The sequence below is a fragment of the Phyllobates terribilis genome, unplaced genomic scaffold (genome assembly GCF_046119375.1).
Source record: "Phyllobates terribilis strain yellow unplaced genomic scaffold, ASM4611937v1 Scaffold_123__1_contigs__length_5148117, whole genome shotgun sequence".
Lineage (NCBI taxonomy): Eukaryota > Metazoa > Chordata > Amphibia > Anura > Dendrobatidae > Phyllobates > Phyllobates terribilis.
In genome coordinates this window covers 1,635,689-1,650,039 of record NW_027362883.1, presented here as the reverse complement: position 1 = coordinate 1,650,039, position 14,351 = coordinate 1,635,689, and the positions used below count along the sequence as shown (strand labels likewise).

Sequence of the window (14,351 nt, the reverse complement as noted above, 5' to 3'; positions counted from 1 at the left end):
ACCGCCATAAGCAACAGTTTAACAGAATGCCACAGACTAATCAACCAAACTTTTTGGGTTGGGTTCTCTTTTATAGTCTGCAGGCATTAAATGAAAGAAGTCAGTGTTCCAGCAGAAGGAGACAACGTTTCAGAAAAGGCATTGTAGCAAACCAAAAAAGAAATTTTAAGCGCAGCAGAGTAACCAGCGCACATACCTGTTAGCTCAGGTGAGTTTAAAAGGCTGCTGTTGATAACAAGGGCATTTGCTAAATAGATGGTGTGTGTGCAACAATATACTGAAAGGTCAATTATATTGTGCAGCTTATCTCACCACCTGTAGTTATTTAGGTGAAAGCTCCAAAATGCTTGCCTAATATGTCTGTTTATCCAAAAGGAAGTAAAAAGGGAGAGCTAGAAAGATAGCATTGCATCACATTACATGGCAATGCAATGCACAGTTGCTGAAGTTGAACCAAAATGAGCTTGTAATCTGGCTTCTGCAACTTTGAACATGAAAAATCCAATGAGGAGAAGAAAAGCAAAGCCAAAGAGTCCATCCCAAAATCCAACAAACAAGCAAAATGAACAAAAAACATTGAATTCAATTCTTTCTGATTTTAGAAACTGCATTAAAGAAGGGGTGCACCGGTCCTGGAGATACTGCAATACCAGGTCAATGCGTGGAGTGGACAGAGCAAGCTCTTTTTCCATCTCCCTGTTCTAAAAATCCATTTAATATATGGTCCCCAGATGGGGACGTATAGATATTAAACTGATAAGAACAGATACTACACTTGATCTTAGCCAAAAGGCCGAGAAGCGATAACCAGAATTGGTTTCAAACTACGGAGCCACCCAAGGATCCTGAAAGTCCATTTGTGGAGATGAGCTCCTGGACTCCCGTTAAGAAGACATGTTGTCAACCTCTAGAACCCTTACATGCCTGCACTTTTCGGCTTGCTGCTGCTGCAATCCACGCGTTTTAGATCTGCATAACTCCACCTCTTTTAACACAGCACCTTCACCCCCTGCTGTTCCCACCCGCTCAACACCGTTGGAAGGGAGGAGAACCAATTAGGCGGGGGGTGGGGTGGAACGAGCAGCTGTTTACCCTTAGCAGGAGGGCTCCTGATTACATACCTCTCCTGCTGCTGCTGCTGCTGGCTGTCCAGCAGCAGACTGAAGGTGGCTGCTGCTGTGCACAGGTATATAAAGGCTCAGAGCCTATTATGACACGCGCAGCCAGCGTTCCATTGCCACATTCCATCTACTGCAGGCAGGATACCTGGCTGCTGAATGTCGCTGAGAAGCTCACAGAGACCGCCATAAGCAACAGTTTAACAGAATACCACAGATAATCAACCAAACTTTTTGGGTTGGGTTCTCTTTTATAGTCTGCAGGCATTAAATGAAAGAAGTCAGTGTTCCAGCAGAAGGAGACAACGTTTCAGAAAAGGCATTGTAGCAAACCAAAAAGAAATTTTAAGCGCAGCAGAGTAACCAGCGCACATACCTGTTAGCTCAGGTGAGTTTAAAAGGCTGCTGTTGATAACAAGGGCATTTGCTAAATAGATGGTGTGTGTGCAACAATATACTGAAAGGTCATTATATTGTGCAGCTTATCTCACCACCTGTAGTTATTTAGGTGAAAGCTCCAAAATTGCTTGCTAATATGTCTGTTTAACCAAAAGGAAGTAAAAAGGGAGAGCGAGAAAGATAGCATTGCATCACATACATGGCAATGCAATGCACAGTTGCTGAAGTTGAACCAAAATGAGCTTGTAATCTGGCTTCTGCAACTTTGAACATGAAAATCCAATGAGGAGAAGAAAAGCAAAGCCAAAGAGTCCATCCCAAAATCCGACAAACAAGCAAAATGAACAAAAACATTGAATTCAATTCTTTCTGATTTTAGAAACTGCATTAAAGAAGGGGTGCACCGGTCCTGGAGATACTGCAATACCAGGTCAATGCGTGGAGTGGACAGAGCAAGCTCTTTTTCCATCTCCCTGTTCTAAAAATCCATTTAATATATGGTGCCCAGATAGGGGACGTATCAAGTTATAAACTGATAAGAACAGATACTACACTTGATCTTAGCCAAAAGGCCGAGAAGCGATAACCAGAATTGGTTTCAAACTACGGAGCCACCCAAGGATCCTGAAAAGTCCATTTGTGGAGATGAGCTCCTGACTCCCGTTAAGAAGACATGTTGTCAACCTCTATATCCCTTACATGCCTGCACTTTTCGGCTTGCTGCCTGCTGCAATCCACGCGTTTTAGATCTGCATAACTCCACCTCTTTAAACACAGCACCTTCAACCCCTGCTGTTCCCACCCGCCTCAACACCGTTGGAAGGGAGGAGAACCAATTAAGGCGGGGGTGGGGTGGAACGAGCAGCTGTCTACCCTTAGCAGGAAGCTCCTGATTACATACCTCTCCTGCTGCTGCTGCTGCTGGCTGTCCAGCAGCAGACTGAAGGTGGCTGCTGCTGTGCACAGGTATATAAAGGCTCAGAGCCTATTATGACACGCGCAGCCAGCGTTCCTTGCCACATTCCATCTACTGCAGGCAGGATACCTGGCTGGCTGAATGTCGCTGAGAAGCTCACAGAGACCGCCATAAGCAACAGTTTAACAAATGCCACAGACTAATCAACCAAACATTTTTGGGTTGGGTTCTCTTTTATAGTCTGCAGGCATTAAATGAAGAAGTCAGTGTTCCAGCAGAAGGAGACAACGTTCAGAAAAAGCATTGTAGCAAACCAAAAAAGAAATTTTAAGCGCAGCAGAGTAACCAGCGCACATACCTGTTAGCTCAGGTGAGTTTAAAAGGCTGCTGTTGATAACAAGGGCATTTGCTAAATAGATGGTGTGTGTGCAACAATATACTGAAAGGTCAATTATATTGTGCAAGCAATATCTCACCACCTGTAGTTATTTAGGTGAAAGCTCCAAAAATGCTTGCCTAATATGGTCTGTTTATCCAAAAGGAAGTAAAAAGGAGAGCTAGAAAGATAGCATTGCATCACATTACATGGCAATGCAATGCACAGTGCTGAAGTTGAACCAAAATGAGCTTGTAATCTGGCTTCTGCAACTTTGAACATGAAAATCCAATGAGGAGAAGAAAAGCAAAGCCAAAGAGTCCATCCCAAAATCCGACAAACAAGCAAAATGAAAAAAAAACATTGAATTCAATTCTTTCTGATTTTAGAAACTGCATTAAAGAAGGGGTGCACCGGTCCTGGAGATACTGCAATACCAGGTCAATGCGTGGAGTGGACAGAGCAAGCTCTTTTCCATCTCCCTGTTCTAAAAATCCATTTAATATATGGTCCCCAGATAGGGGACGTATCAGATAATTAAACTGATAAGAACAGATACTACACTTGATCTTAGCCAAAAGGCCGAGAAGGCGATAACCAGAATTGGTTTCAAACTACGGACCACCCAAGGATCCTGAAAAGTCCATTTGTGGAGATGAGCTCCTGGACTCCCGTTAAGAAGACATGTTGTCAACCTCTAGATCCCTTACATGCCTGCACTTTCGGCTTGCTGCTTCTGCAATCCACGCGTTTTAGATCTGCATAACTCCACCTCTTTAACACAGCACCTTCACCCCCTGCTGTTCCCACCCGCCTCAACACCGTTGGAAGGGAGGAGAACCAATTAAGGCGGGGGGTGGGGTGGAACGAGCAGCTGTCTACCCTTAGCAGGAGGGGCTCCTGATTACATACCTCTCCTGCTGCTGCTGCTGCTGCTGGCTGTCCAGCAGCAGACTGAAGGTGGCTGCTGCTGTGCACAGGTATATAAAGCTCAGAGCCTATTATGACACGCGCAGCCAGCGTTCCATTGCACATTCCATCTACTGCAGGCAGGATACCTGGCTGGCTGAATGTCGCTGAGAAGCTCACAGAGACCGCCATAAGCAACAGTTTAACAGAAATGCCACAGACTAATCAACCAAACTTTTTGGGTTGGGTTCTCTTTTATAGTCTGGCAGGCATTAAATGAAAGAAGTCAGTGTTCCAGCAGAAGGAGACAACGTTTCAGAAAAGGCATTGTAGCAAACCAAAAAAGAAATTTTAAGCGCACCCAGAGTAACTAGCGCACATACCTGTTAGCTCAGGCGAGTTTAAAAGGCTGCTGTTGATAACAAGGGCATTTGCTAAATAGATGGTGTGTGTGCAACAATATATGAAAGGTCAATTATATTGTGCAGCTTATCTCACCACCTGTAGTTATTTAGGTGAAAGCTCCAAAATGCTTGCCTAATATGTCTGTTTATCAAAAAGGAAGTAAAAAGGGAGAGCTAGAAAGATAGCATTGCATCACATTACATGGCAATGCAATGCACAGTTGCTGAAGTTGAACCAAAATGAGCTTGTAATCTGGCTTCTGCAACTTTGAACATGAAAAATCCAATGAGGAGAAGAAAAGCAAAGCCAAAGGAGTCCATCCCAAAATCCGACAAACAAGCAAAATGAACAAAAAACATTGAATTCAATTCTTTCTGATTTTAGAAACTGCATTAAAGAAGGGGTGCACCGGTCCTGGAGATACTGCAATACCAGGTCAATGCGTCGAGTGGACAGAGCAAGCTCTTTTTCCATCTCCCTGTTCTAAAAATCCATTTAATATATGGTCCCCAGATAGGGGACGTATCAGATATTAAACTGATAAGAACAGATACTACACTTGATCTTAGCCAAAAGGCCGAGAAGCGATAACCAGAATTGGTTTCAAACTACGGAGCCACCCAAGGATCCTGAAAAGTCCATTTGTGGAGATGAGTTCCTGGACTCCCGTTAAGAAGACATGTTGTCAACCTCTAGATCCCTTACATGCCTGCACTTTTCGGCTTGCTGCTGCTGCAATCCACGCGTTTTAGATCTGCATAACTCCACCTCTTTAAACACAGCACCTTCACCCCCTGCTGTTCCCACCCGCCTCAACACCGTTGGAAGGGAGGAGAACCAATTAAGGCGGGGAGGTGGGGTGGAACGAAGCAGCTGTCTACCTTAGCAGGAGGGCTCCTGATTACATACCTCTCCTGCTGCTGCTGCTGCTGGCTGTCCAGCAGCAGACTGAAGGTGGCTGCTGCTGTGCACAGGTATATAAAGGCTCAGAGCCTATTATGACACGCGCAGCCAGCGTTCCATTGCCACATTCCATCTACTGCAGGCAGGATACCTGGCTGGCTGAATGTCGCTGAGAAGCTCACAGAGACCGCCATAAGCAACAGTTTAACAGAATGCCACAGACTAATCAACAAACTTTTTGGGTTGGGTTCTCTTTTATAGTCTGCAGGCATTAAATGAAAGAAGTCAGTGTTCCAGCAGAAGGAGACAACGTTTCAGAAAAGGCATTGTAGCAAACCAAAAAAGAAATTTTAAGCGCAGCAGAGTAACCAGCGCACATACCTGTTAGCTCAGGTGAGTTTAAAAGGCTGCTGTTGATAACAAGGGCATTTGCTAAATAGATGGTGTGTGTGCAACAATATACTGAAAGGTCAATTATATTGTGCAGCTTATCTCACCACCTGTAGTTATTTAGGTGAAAGCTCCAAAATGCTTGCCTAATATGTCTGTTTATCCAAAAGGAAGTAAAAAGGGAGAGCTAGAAAAGATAGCATTGCAACACATTACATGGCAATGCAATGCACAGTTGCTGAAGTTGAACCAAAATGAGCTTGTAATCTGGCTTCTGCAACTTTGAACATGAAAAAATCCAATGAGGAGAAGAAAAGCAAAGCCAAAGAGTCCATCCCAAAATCGACAACAAGCAAAATGAACAAATAACATTGAATCAATTCTTTCTGATTTAGAAACTGCATTAAAGAAGGGGTGCACCGGTTCCTGGAGATACTGCAATACCAGGTCAATGCGTGGAGTGGACAGAGCAAGCTCTTTTTCCATCTCCCTGTTCTAAAAATCCATTTAATATATGGTCCCCAGATAGGGGACGTATCAGATATTAAACTGATAAGAACAGATACTACACTTGATCTTAGCCAAAAGGCCGAGAAGCGATAACCAGAATTGGTTTCAAACTACGGAGCCACCCAAGGATCCTGAAAAGTCCATTTGTGGAGATGAGCTCCTGGACTCCCGTTAAGAAGACATGTTGTCAACCTCCTAGATCCTTACATGCCTGCACTTTTCGGCTTGCTGCTGCTGCAATCCACGCGTTTTAGATCTGCATAACTCACCTCTTTAAACACAGCACCTTCACCCCCTGCTGTTCCCACCCGCCTCAACACCGTTGGAAGGGAGGAGAACCAATTAAGGCGGGGGGTGGGGTGGAACGAGCAGCTGTCTACCCTTAGCAGGAGGGCTCCTGATTACATACCTCTCCTGCTGCTGCTGCTGCTGGCTGTCCCAGCAGCAAGACTGAAGGTGGCTGCTGCTGTGCACAGGTATATAAAGGCTCAGAGCCTATTATGACACGGGCAGCCAGCGTTCCATTGCCACATTCCATCTACTGCAGGCAGGATACCTGGCTGGCTGAATGTCGCTGAGAAGCTCACAGAGACGCCATTAAGCAACAGTTTAACAGAATGCCACAGACTAATCAACCAAACTTTTTGGGTTGGGTTCTCTTTTATAGTTAGCAGGCATTAAATGAAAGAAGTCAGTGTTCCAGCAGAAGGAGACAACGTTTCAGAAAAGGCATTGTAGCAAACCAAAAAAGAAATTTTAAGCGCAGCAGAGTAACCAGCGCACATACCTGTTAGCTCAGGTGAGTTAAAAGGCCTGCTGTTGATAACAAGGGCATTTGCTAAATAGATGGTGTGTGTGCAACAATATACTGAAAGGTCAATTATATTGTGCAGCTTATCTCACCACCTGTAGTTATTTAGGTGAAAGCTCCAAAATGCTTGCCTAATATGTCTGTTTATCCAAAAGGAAGTAAAAAGGGAGAGCTAGAAAGATAGCATTGCATCACATTACATGGCAATGCAATGCACAGTTGCTGAAGTTGAACCAAAATGAGCTTGTAATCTGGCTTCTGCAACTTTGAACATGAAAATCCAATGAGGAGAAGAAAAGCAAAGCCAAAGAGTCCATCCCAAAATCCGACAAACAAGCAAAATGAACAAAAAACATTGAATTCAATTCTTTCTGATTTTAGAAACTGCATTAAAGAAGGGGTGCACCGGTCCTGGAGATACTGCAATACCAGGTCAATGCGTGGAGTGGACAGAGCAAGCTCTTTTTCCATCTCCCTGTTCTAAAAATCCATTTAATATATGGTCCCCAGATAGGGGACGTATCAGATATTAAACTGATAAGAACAGATACTACACTTGATCTTAGCCAAAAGGCCGAGAAGCGATAACCAGAATTGGTTCAAACTACGGAGCCACCCAAGGATCCTGAAAAGTCCATTTGTGGAGATGAGCTCCTGGACTCCCGTTAAGAAGACATGTTGTCAACCTCTAGATCCCTTACATGCCTGCACTTTTCGGCTTGCTGCTGCTGCAATCCACGCGTTTTTGATCTGCATAACTCCACCTCTTTAAACACAGCACCTTCACCCCCTGCTGTTCCCACCCGCCTCAACACCGTTGGAAGGGAGGAGAACCAATTAAGGCGGGGGGTGGTGGAACGAGCAGCTGTCTACCCTTAGCAGGAGGGCTCCTGATTACATACCTCTCCTGCTGCTGCTGCTGCTGGCTGTCCAGCAGCAGACTGAAGGTGGCTGCTGCTGTGCACAGGTATATAAAGGCTCAGAGCTATTATGACACGCGCAGCCAGCGTTCCATTGCCACATTCCATCTACTGCAGGCAGGATACCTGGCTGGCTGAATGTCGCTGAGAAGCTCACAGAGACCGCCATAAGCAACAGTTTAACAGAATGCCACAGACTAATCAACCAAACTTTTTGGGTTGGGGTTCTCTTTTATAGTCAGCAGGCATTAAATGAAAGAAGTCAGTGTTCCAGCAGAAGGAGACAACGTTTCAGAAAAGGCATTTGTAGCAAACCAAAAAAGAAATTTTAAGCGCAGCAGAGTAACCAGCGCACATACCTGTTAGCTCAGGTGAGTTTAAAAGGCTGCTGTTGATAACAAGGGCATTTGCTAAATAGATGGTGTGTGTGCAACAATATACTGAAAGGTCAATTATATTGTGCAGCTTATCTCACCACCTGTAGTTATTTAGGTGAAAGCTCCAAAATGCTTGGCCTAATATGTCTGTTTATCCAAAAGGAAGTAAAAGGAGAGCTAGAAAGATAGCATTGCATCACATTACATGGCAATGCAATGCACAGTTGCTGAAGTTGAACCAAAATGAGCTTGTAATCTGGCTTCTGCAACTTTGAACATGAAAAATCCAATGAGGAGAAGAAAAGCAAAGCCAAAGAGTCCATCCCAAAATCCGACAAAACAAGCAAAATGAACAAAAAACATTGAATTCAATTCTTTCTGATTTTAGAAACTGCATTAAGAAGGGGTGCACCGGTCCTGGAGATACTGCAATACCAGGTCAATGCGTGGAGTGGACAGAGCAAGCTCTTTTTCCATCTCCCTGTTCTAAAAATCCATTTAATATATGGTCCCCAGATAGGGGACGTATCAGATATTAAACTGATAAGAACAGATACTACACTTGATCTTAGCCAAAAGGCCGAGAAGCGATAACCAGAATTGGTTTCAAACTACGGAGCCACCCAAGGATCCTGAAAAGTCCATTTGTGGAGATGAGCTCTGGACTCCCGTTAAGAAGACATGTTGTCAACCTCTAGATCCCTTACATGCCTGCACTTTTCGGCTTGCTGCTGCAATCCACGCGTTTTAGATCTGCATAACTCCACCTCTTTAAACACAGCACCTTCACCCCCTGCTGTTCCCACCCGCCTCAACACCGTTGGAAGGGAGGAGAACCAATTAAGGCGGGGGGTGGGGTGGAACGAGCAGCTGGTTTACCCTTAGCAGAAGGGCTCCTGATTACATACCTCTCCTGCTGCTGTGCTGGCTGTCCAGCAGCAGACTGAAGGTGGCTGCTGCTGTGCACAGGTATATAAAGGCTCAGAGCCTATTATGACACGCGCAGCCAGCGTTCCATTGCCACATTCCATCTACTGCAGGCAGGATACCTGGCTGGCTGAATGTCGCTGAGAAGCTCACAGAGACCGCCATAAGCAACAGTTTAACAGAATGCCACAGACTAATCAACCAAACTTTTTGGGTTGGGTTCTCTTTTATAGTCTGCAGGCATTAAATGAAAGAAGTCAGTGTTCCAGCAGAAGGAGACAACGTTTCAGAAAAGGCATTGTAGCAAACCAAAAAAGAAATTTTAAGCGCAGCAGAGTAACCAGCGCACATACCTGTTAGCTCAGGTGAGTTTAAAAGGCTGCTGTTGATAACAAGGGCATTTGCTAAATAGATGGTGTGTGTGCAACAATATACTGAAAGGTCAATTATATTGTGCAGCTTATCTCACCACCTGTAGTTATTTAGGTGAAAGCTCCAAAATGCTTGCCTAATATGTCTGTTTATCCAAAAGGAAGTAAAAAGGGAGAGCTAGAAAGATAGCATTGCATCACATTACATGGCAATGCAATGCACAGTTGCTGAAGTTGAACCAAAATGAGCTTGTAATCTGGCTTCTGCAACTTTGAACATGAAAAATCCAATGAGGAGAAGAAAAGCAAAGCCAAAGAGTCCATCCCAAAATCCGACAAACAAGCAAAATGAACAAAAAACATTGAATTCAATTCTTACTGATTTTAGAAACTGCATTAAAGAAGGGGTGCACCGGTCCTGGAGATACTGCAATACCAGGTCAATGCGTGGAGTGGACAGAGCAAGCTCTTTTTCCATCTCCCTGTTCTAAAAATCCATTTAATATATGGTCCCCAGATAGGGGACGTATCAGATATTAAACTGATAAGAACAGATACTACACTTGATCTTAGCCAAAAGGCCGAGAAGCGATAACCAGAATTGGTTTCAAACTACGGAGCCACCCAAGGATCCTGAAAAGTCCATTTGTGGAGATGAGCTCCTGGACTCCCGTTAAGAAGACATGTTGTCAACCTCTAGATCCCTTACATGCCTGCACTTTTCGGCTTGCTGCTGCTGCAATCCACGCGTTTTAGATCTGCATAACTCCACTCCACCTCTTTAAACACAGCACCTTCACCCCCTGCTGTTCCCACCCGCCTCAACACCGTTGGAAGGGAGGAGAACCAATTAAGGCGGGGGGTGGGGTGGAACGAGCAGCTGTCTACCCTTAGCAGGAGGGCTCCTGATTACATACCTCTCCTGCTGCTGCTGCTGCTGGCTGTTCAGCAGCAGACTGAAGGTGGCTGCTGCTGTGCACAGGTATATAAAGGCTCAGAGCCTATTATGACACGCGCAGCCAGCGTTCCATTGCCACATTCCATCTACTGCAGGCAGGATACCTGGCTGGCTGAATGTCGCTGAGAAGCTCACAGAGACCGCCATAAGCAACAGTTTAACAGAATGCCACAGACTAATCAACCAAACTTTTTGGGTTGGGTTCTCTTTTATAGTCAGCAGGCATTAAATGAAAGAAGTCAGTGTTCCAGCAGAAGGAGACAACGTTTCAGAAAAGGCATTGTAGCAAACCAAAAAAGAAATTTTAAGCGCAGCAGAGTAACCAGCGCACATACCTGTTAGCTCAGGTGAGTTTAAAAGGCTGCTGTTGATAACAAGGGCATTTGCTAAATAGATGGTGTGTGTGCAACAATATACTGAAAGGTCAATTATATTGTGCAGCTTATCTCACCACCTGTAGTTATTTAGGTGAAAGCTCCAAAATGCTTGCCTAATATGTCTGTTTATCCAAAAGGAAGTAAAAAGGGAGAGCTAGAAAGATAGCATTGCATCACATTACATGGCAATGCAATGCACAGTTGCTGAAGTTGAACCAAAATGAGCTTGTAATCTGGCTTCTGCAACTTTGAACATGAAAAATCCAATGAGGAGAAGAAAAGCAAAGCCAAAGAGTCCATCCCAAAATCCGACAAACAAGCAAAATGAACAAAAAACATTGAATTCAATTCTTTCTGATTTTAGAAACTGCATTAAAGAAGGGGTGCACCGGTCCTGGAGATACTGCAATACCAGGTCAATGCGTGGAGTGGACAGAGCAAGCTCTTTTTCCATCTCCCTGTTCTAAAAATCCATTTAATATATGGTCCCCAGATAGGGGACGTATCAGATATTAAACTGATAAGAACAGATACTACACTTGATCTTAGCCAAAAGGCCGAGAAGCGATAACCAGAATTGGTTTCAAACTACGGAGCCACCCAAGGATCCTGAAAAGTCCATTTGTGGAGATGAGCTCCTGGACTCCCGTTAAGAAGACATGTTGTCAACCTCTAGATCCCTTACATGCCTGCACTTTTCGGCTTGCTGCTGCTGCAATCCACGCGTTTTAGATCTGCATAACTCCACCTCTTTAAACACAGCACCTTCACCCCCTGCTGTTCCCACCCGCCTCAACACCGTTGGAAGGGAGGAGAACCAATTAAGGCGGGGGGTGGGGTGGAACGAGCAGCTGTCTACCCTTAGCAGGAGGGCTCCTGATTACATACCTCTCCTGCTGCTGCTGCTGCTGGCTGTCCAGCAGCAGACTGAAGGTGGCTGCTGCTGTGCACAGGTATATAAAGGCTCAGAGCCTATTATGACACTCGCAGCCAGCGTTCCATTGCCACATTCCATCTACTGCAGGCAGGATACCTGGCTGACTGAATGTCGCTGAGAAGCTCACAGAGACCGCCATAAGCAACAGTTTAACAGAATGCCACAGACTAATCAACCAAACTTTTTGGGTTGGGTTCTCTTTTATAGTCTGCAGGCATTAAATGAAAGAAGTCAGTGTTCCAGCAGAAGGAGACAACGTTTCAGAAAAGGCATTGTAGCAAACCAAAAAAGAAATTTTAAGCGCAGCAGAGTAACCAGCGCACATACCTGTTAGCTCAGGTGAGTTTAAAAGGCTGCTGTTGATAACAAGGGCATTTGCTAAATAGATGGTGTGTGTGCAACAATATACTGAAAGGTCAATTATATTGTGCAGCTTATCTCACCACCTGTAGTTATTTAGGTGAAAGCTCCAAAATGCTTGCCTAATATGTCTGTTTATCCAAAAGGAAGTAAAAAGGGAGAGCTAGAAAGATAGCATTGCATCACATTACATGGCAATGCAATGCACAGTTGCTGAAGTTGAACCAAAATGAGCTTGTAATCTGGCTTCTGCAACTTTGAACATGAAAAATCCAATGAGGAGAAGAAAAGCAAAGCCAAAGAGTCCATCCCAAAATCCGACAAACAAGCAAAATGAACAAAAAACATTGAATTCAATTCTTTCTGATTTTAGAAACTGCATTAAAGAAGGGGTGCACCGGTCCTGGAGATACTGCAATACCAGGTCAATGCGTGGAGTGGACAGAGCAAGCTCTTTTTCCATCTCCCTGTTCTAAAAATCCATTTAATATATGGTCCCCAGATAGGGGACGTATCAGATATTAAACTGATAAGAACAGATTTTTTTTTTTTTTTTTTTACACTCAGATTACAAAGTCTTACATCTTTATAAGCAAAAACTAAGACTCAAATCCATCATCGTGTGTTTTTTTTTTTTTTTTTTTTTTTTTTATATATATACATATATATATACATATATTTCCTTCTTTCCTTTTTCTTAACTTTCTTTTTAACTTTTTTTTTTTTTCCTGTAATTAATATTTGTATTTTTCCAGAAAAAGATTTTCAATGACAACAAAGGCTACACAGTAAGTATATTCCATTCATTTTGCTTCCACAATACATCTGCTTTTCTTATGCCCAAAACCATTTTGTCCTTCCAAAAATACATAAATAAATAACTTAGACACAACTTAATACACTGTTCAACAGACACTTCATTATGTTTAAAAATCAAAATGTTTCTCACCTTCCAAATTGCCATCTTTACACATGTTATTATCACCCACACCACCTTAAAATCTTCTTCCTTTACACCCATCCCATAGAACACCCTGTTAAAATCTAAAAAATTAACATTACTCACAGCTTTAATCAGATTGCACATTTTCCTCCAGACTTTTTGTGCAAACTCGCAATTCCAGAATACGTGCATAGGAGTCTCACTACCTCCACATCTCTGTCTTGGACATTTTTCAAAACGAACAAGACCACGTCTATGCTGAAATTCTCGTGTCGGTAAGCAATCCTTTATTATACACCATAACAAATCTTTATGTTCATTTGATAAGAACACATAGTTTACATTCAGCCAAATCCTGTCCACTATCTTTGGCATAAAGTGCTCCACTGGACTAGTGTTTAACCTTCCTTCCAAGACTTGTAATATCTTTTTATGACACCTCAGTACCTTAAGATCAAAACCTTTTAGATCATAATCTCTCAAAATCTTTTCCAGCACAACATAGTTACTTGGGGGTAAAAATCTATAAGGTCTATTCAATCTCATGTCCACCCACTTATATTTTCTTATATAGAAACCCAAATTATAAATAGAAAAGGCTTTAAGCTTCGATTCTGACCCTAATAAAATATTTATGCAGTTTGCCATATACTTTGCATATAAAAAGGCTTTGATATCAGGATAACCTTTACCGCCTTTCTTTTTTGGCTTATACAATTCTTCGCGCTTAACCCTTTCCATTTTTGATCTCCATAAAAAATTAAAACATACTTTAATAATTTTTTTCATCGCATTGACAGGTGGAATAAAAATGGTTGCAACATATAAAATCATTGGGAGTAAAACCTGCTTGATAATTAAAATCTTCCCTTCCAACGTTAGCTCTCTCAGATTCCAAAAAGACACCTTTTTCCTAACCCTCTCCAACAGTGATTCCCAATTTTTTACATTTCCACACTCTTCCGAAAAATAGATGCCTAAAATCTTTGCTTCAAAGACTCTCAATAATTTACAATCGGATTCTAAGATAAAACCGCCCATCGTTAAAACACCAGATTTCTCCAAATTGATCTTAAAACCTGATGCCGCCCCAAACCATTCAACCGTTCTTAAAACCCTATTCATACTTCTTAAATCTTTTACAAAAACAGTCACATCATCCATAAAAGCCACCACTTTAACCTGCTCTCCCCAACTCCCAGGAATAAAAAAACCATTAATCACTTTGTCTTTCCTAAAAGCAGTTAAAAGAGGCTCAATCGCACAGATAAAAAGAATAGGGGATAAGGGGCATCCCTGTTTCACCCCACAATTAATCTTTACACTTCCAGATAAAAACCCATTTACAGATACTTTACTAAAACATGCTTGATACAAGGATTTAATACGTTTACTAAAATCATCCGGGCAACCCATTCTCCTTAAAACATCGAATAAAAAATCA

At 42.9% G+C, this 14,351-nt stretch overlaps 9 non-coding genes and 1 pseudogene across 9 annotated transcripts; all 10 read right to left on the bottom strand.

Annotated features, from left to right (window-relative positions):
- Positions 1-616: 616 nt before the first annotated feature.
- Positions 617-805, bottom strand: LOC141202470 (U2 spliceosomal RNA). Its single transcript, XR_012273742.1, has one exon. It is a non-coding gene; the product is annotated as a U2 spliceosomal RNA (small nuclear RNA).
- A 1,105-nt stretch (positions 806-1,910) lies between these two features.
- LOC141202473 (U2 spliceosomal RNA) lies at positions 1,911-2,101 on the bottom strand. Its single transcript, XR_012273745.1, has one exon. It is a non-coding gene; the product is annotated as a U2 spliceosomal RNA (small nuclear RNA).
- Positions 2,102-3,212: 1,111 nt separating this feature from the next.
- On the bottom strand, positions 3,213-3,404 carry LOC141202469 (U2 spliceosomal RNA). The gene has a single exon (XR_012273741.1). It is a non-coding gene; the product is annotated as a U2 spliceosomal RNA (small nuclear RNA).
- Positions 3,405-4,521: 1,117 nt separating this feature from the next.
- LOC141202432 (U2 spliceosomal RNA) lies at positions 4,522-4,712 on the bottom strand. Its single transcript, XR_012273705.1, has one exon. It is a non-coding gene; the product is annotated as a U2 spliceosomal RNA (small nuclear RNA).
- Positions 4,713-5,825: 1,113 nt separating this feature from the next.
- On the bottom strand, positions 5,826-6,017 carry LOC141202322 (U2 spliceosomal RNA). The gene has a single exon (XR_012273598.1). It is a non-coding gene; the product is annotated as a U2 spliceosomal RNA (small nuclear RNA).
- Positions 6,018-7,132: 1,115 nt separating this feature from the next.
- LOC141201886 (U2 spliceosomal RNA) lies at positions 7,133-7,323 on the bottom strand. The gene has a single exon (XR_012273177.1). It is a non-coding gene; the product is annotated as a U2 spliceosomal RNA (small nuclear RNA).
- Positions 7,324-8,435: 1,112 nt separating this feature from the next.
- On the bottom strand, positions 8,436-8,626 carry LOC141201885 (U2 spliceosomal RNA). The gene has a single exon (XR_012273176.1). It is a non-coding gene; the product is annotated as a U2 spliceosomal RNA (small nuclear RNA).
- A 1,108-nt stretch (positions 8,627-9,734) lies between these two features.
- On the bottom strand, positions 9,735-9,925 carry LOC141201883 (U2 spliceosomal RNA). Its single transcript, XR_012273175.1, has one exon. It is a non-coding gene; the product is annotated as a U2 spliceosomal RNA (small nuclear RNA).
- Positions 9,926-11,045: 1,120 nt separating this feature from the next.
- On the bottom strand, positions 11,046-11,236 carry LOC141201882 (U2 spliceosomal RNA). Its single transcript, XR_012273174.1, has one exon. It is a non-coding gene; the product is annotated as a U2 spliceosomal RNA (small nuclear RNA).
- Positions 11,237-12,351: 1,115 nt separating this feature from the next.
- Positions 12,352-12,567, bottom strand: LOC141202568 (U2 spliceosomal RNA; annotated as a pseudogene).
- Positions 12,568-14,351: the final 1,784 nt, after the last annotated feature.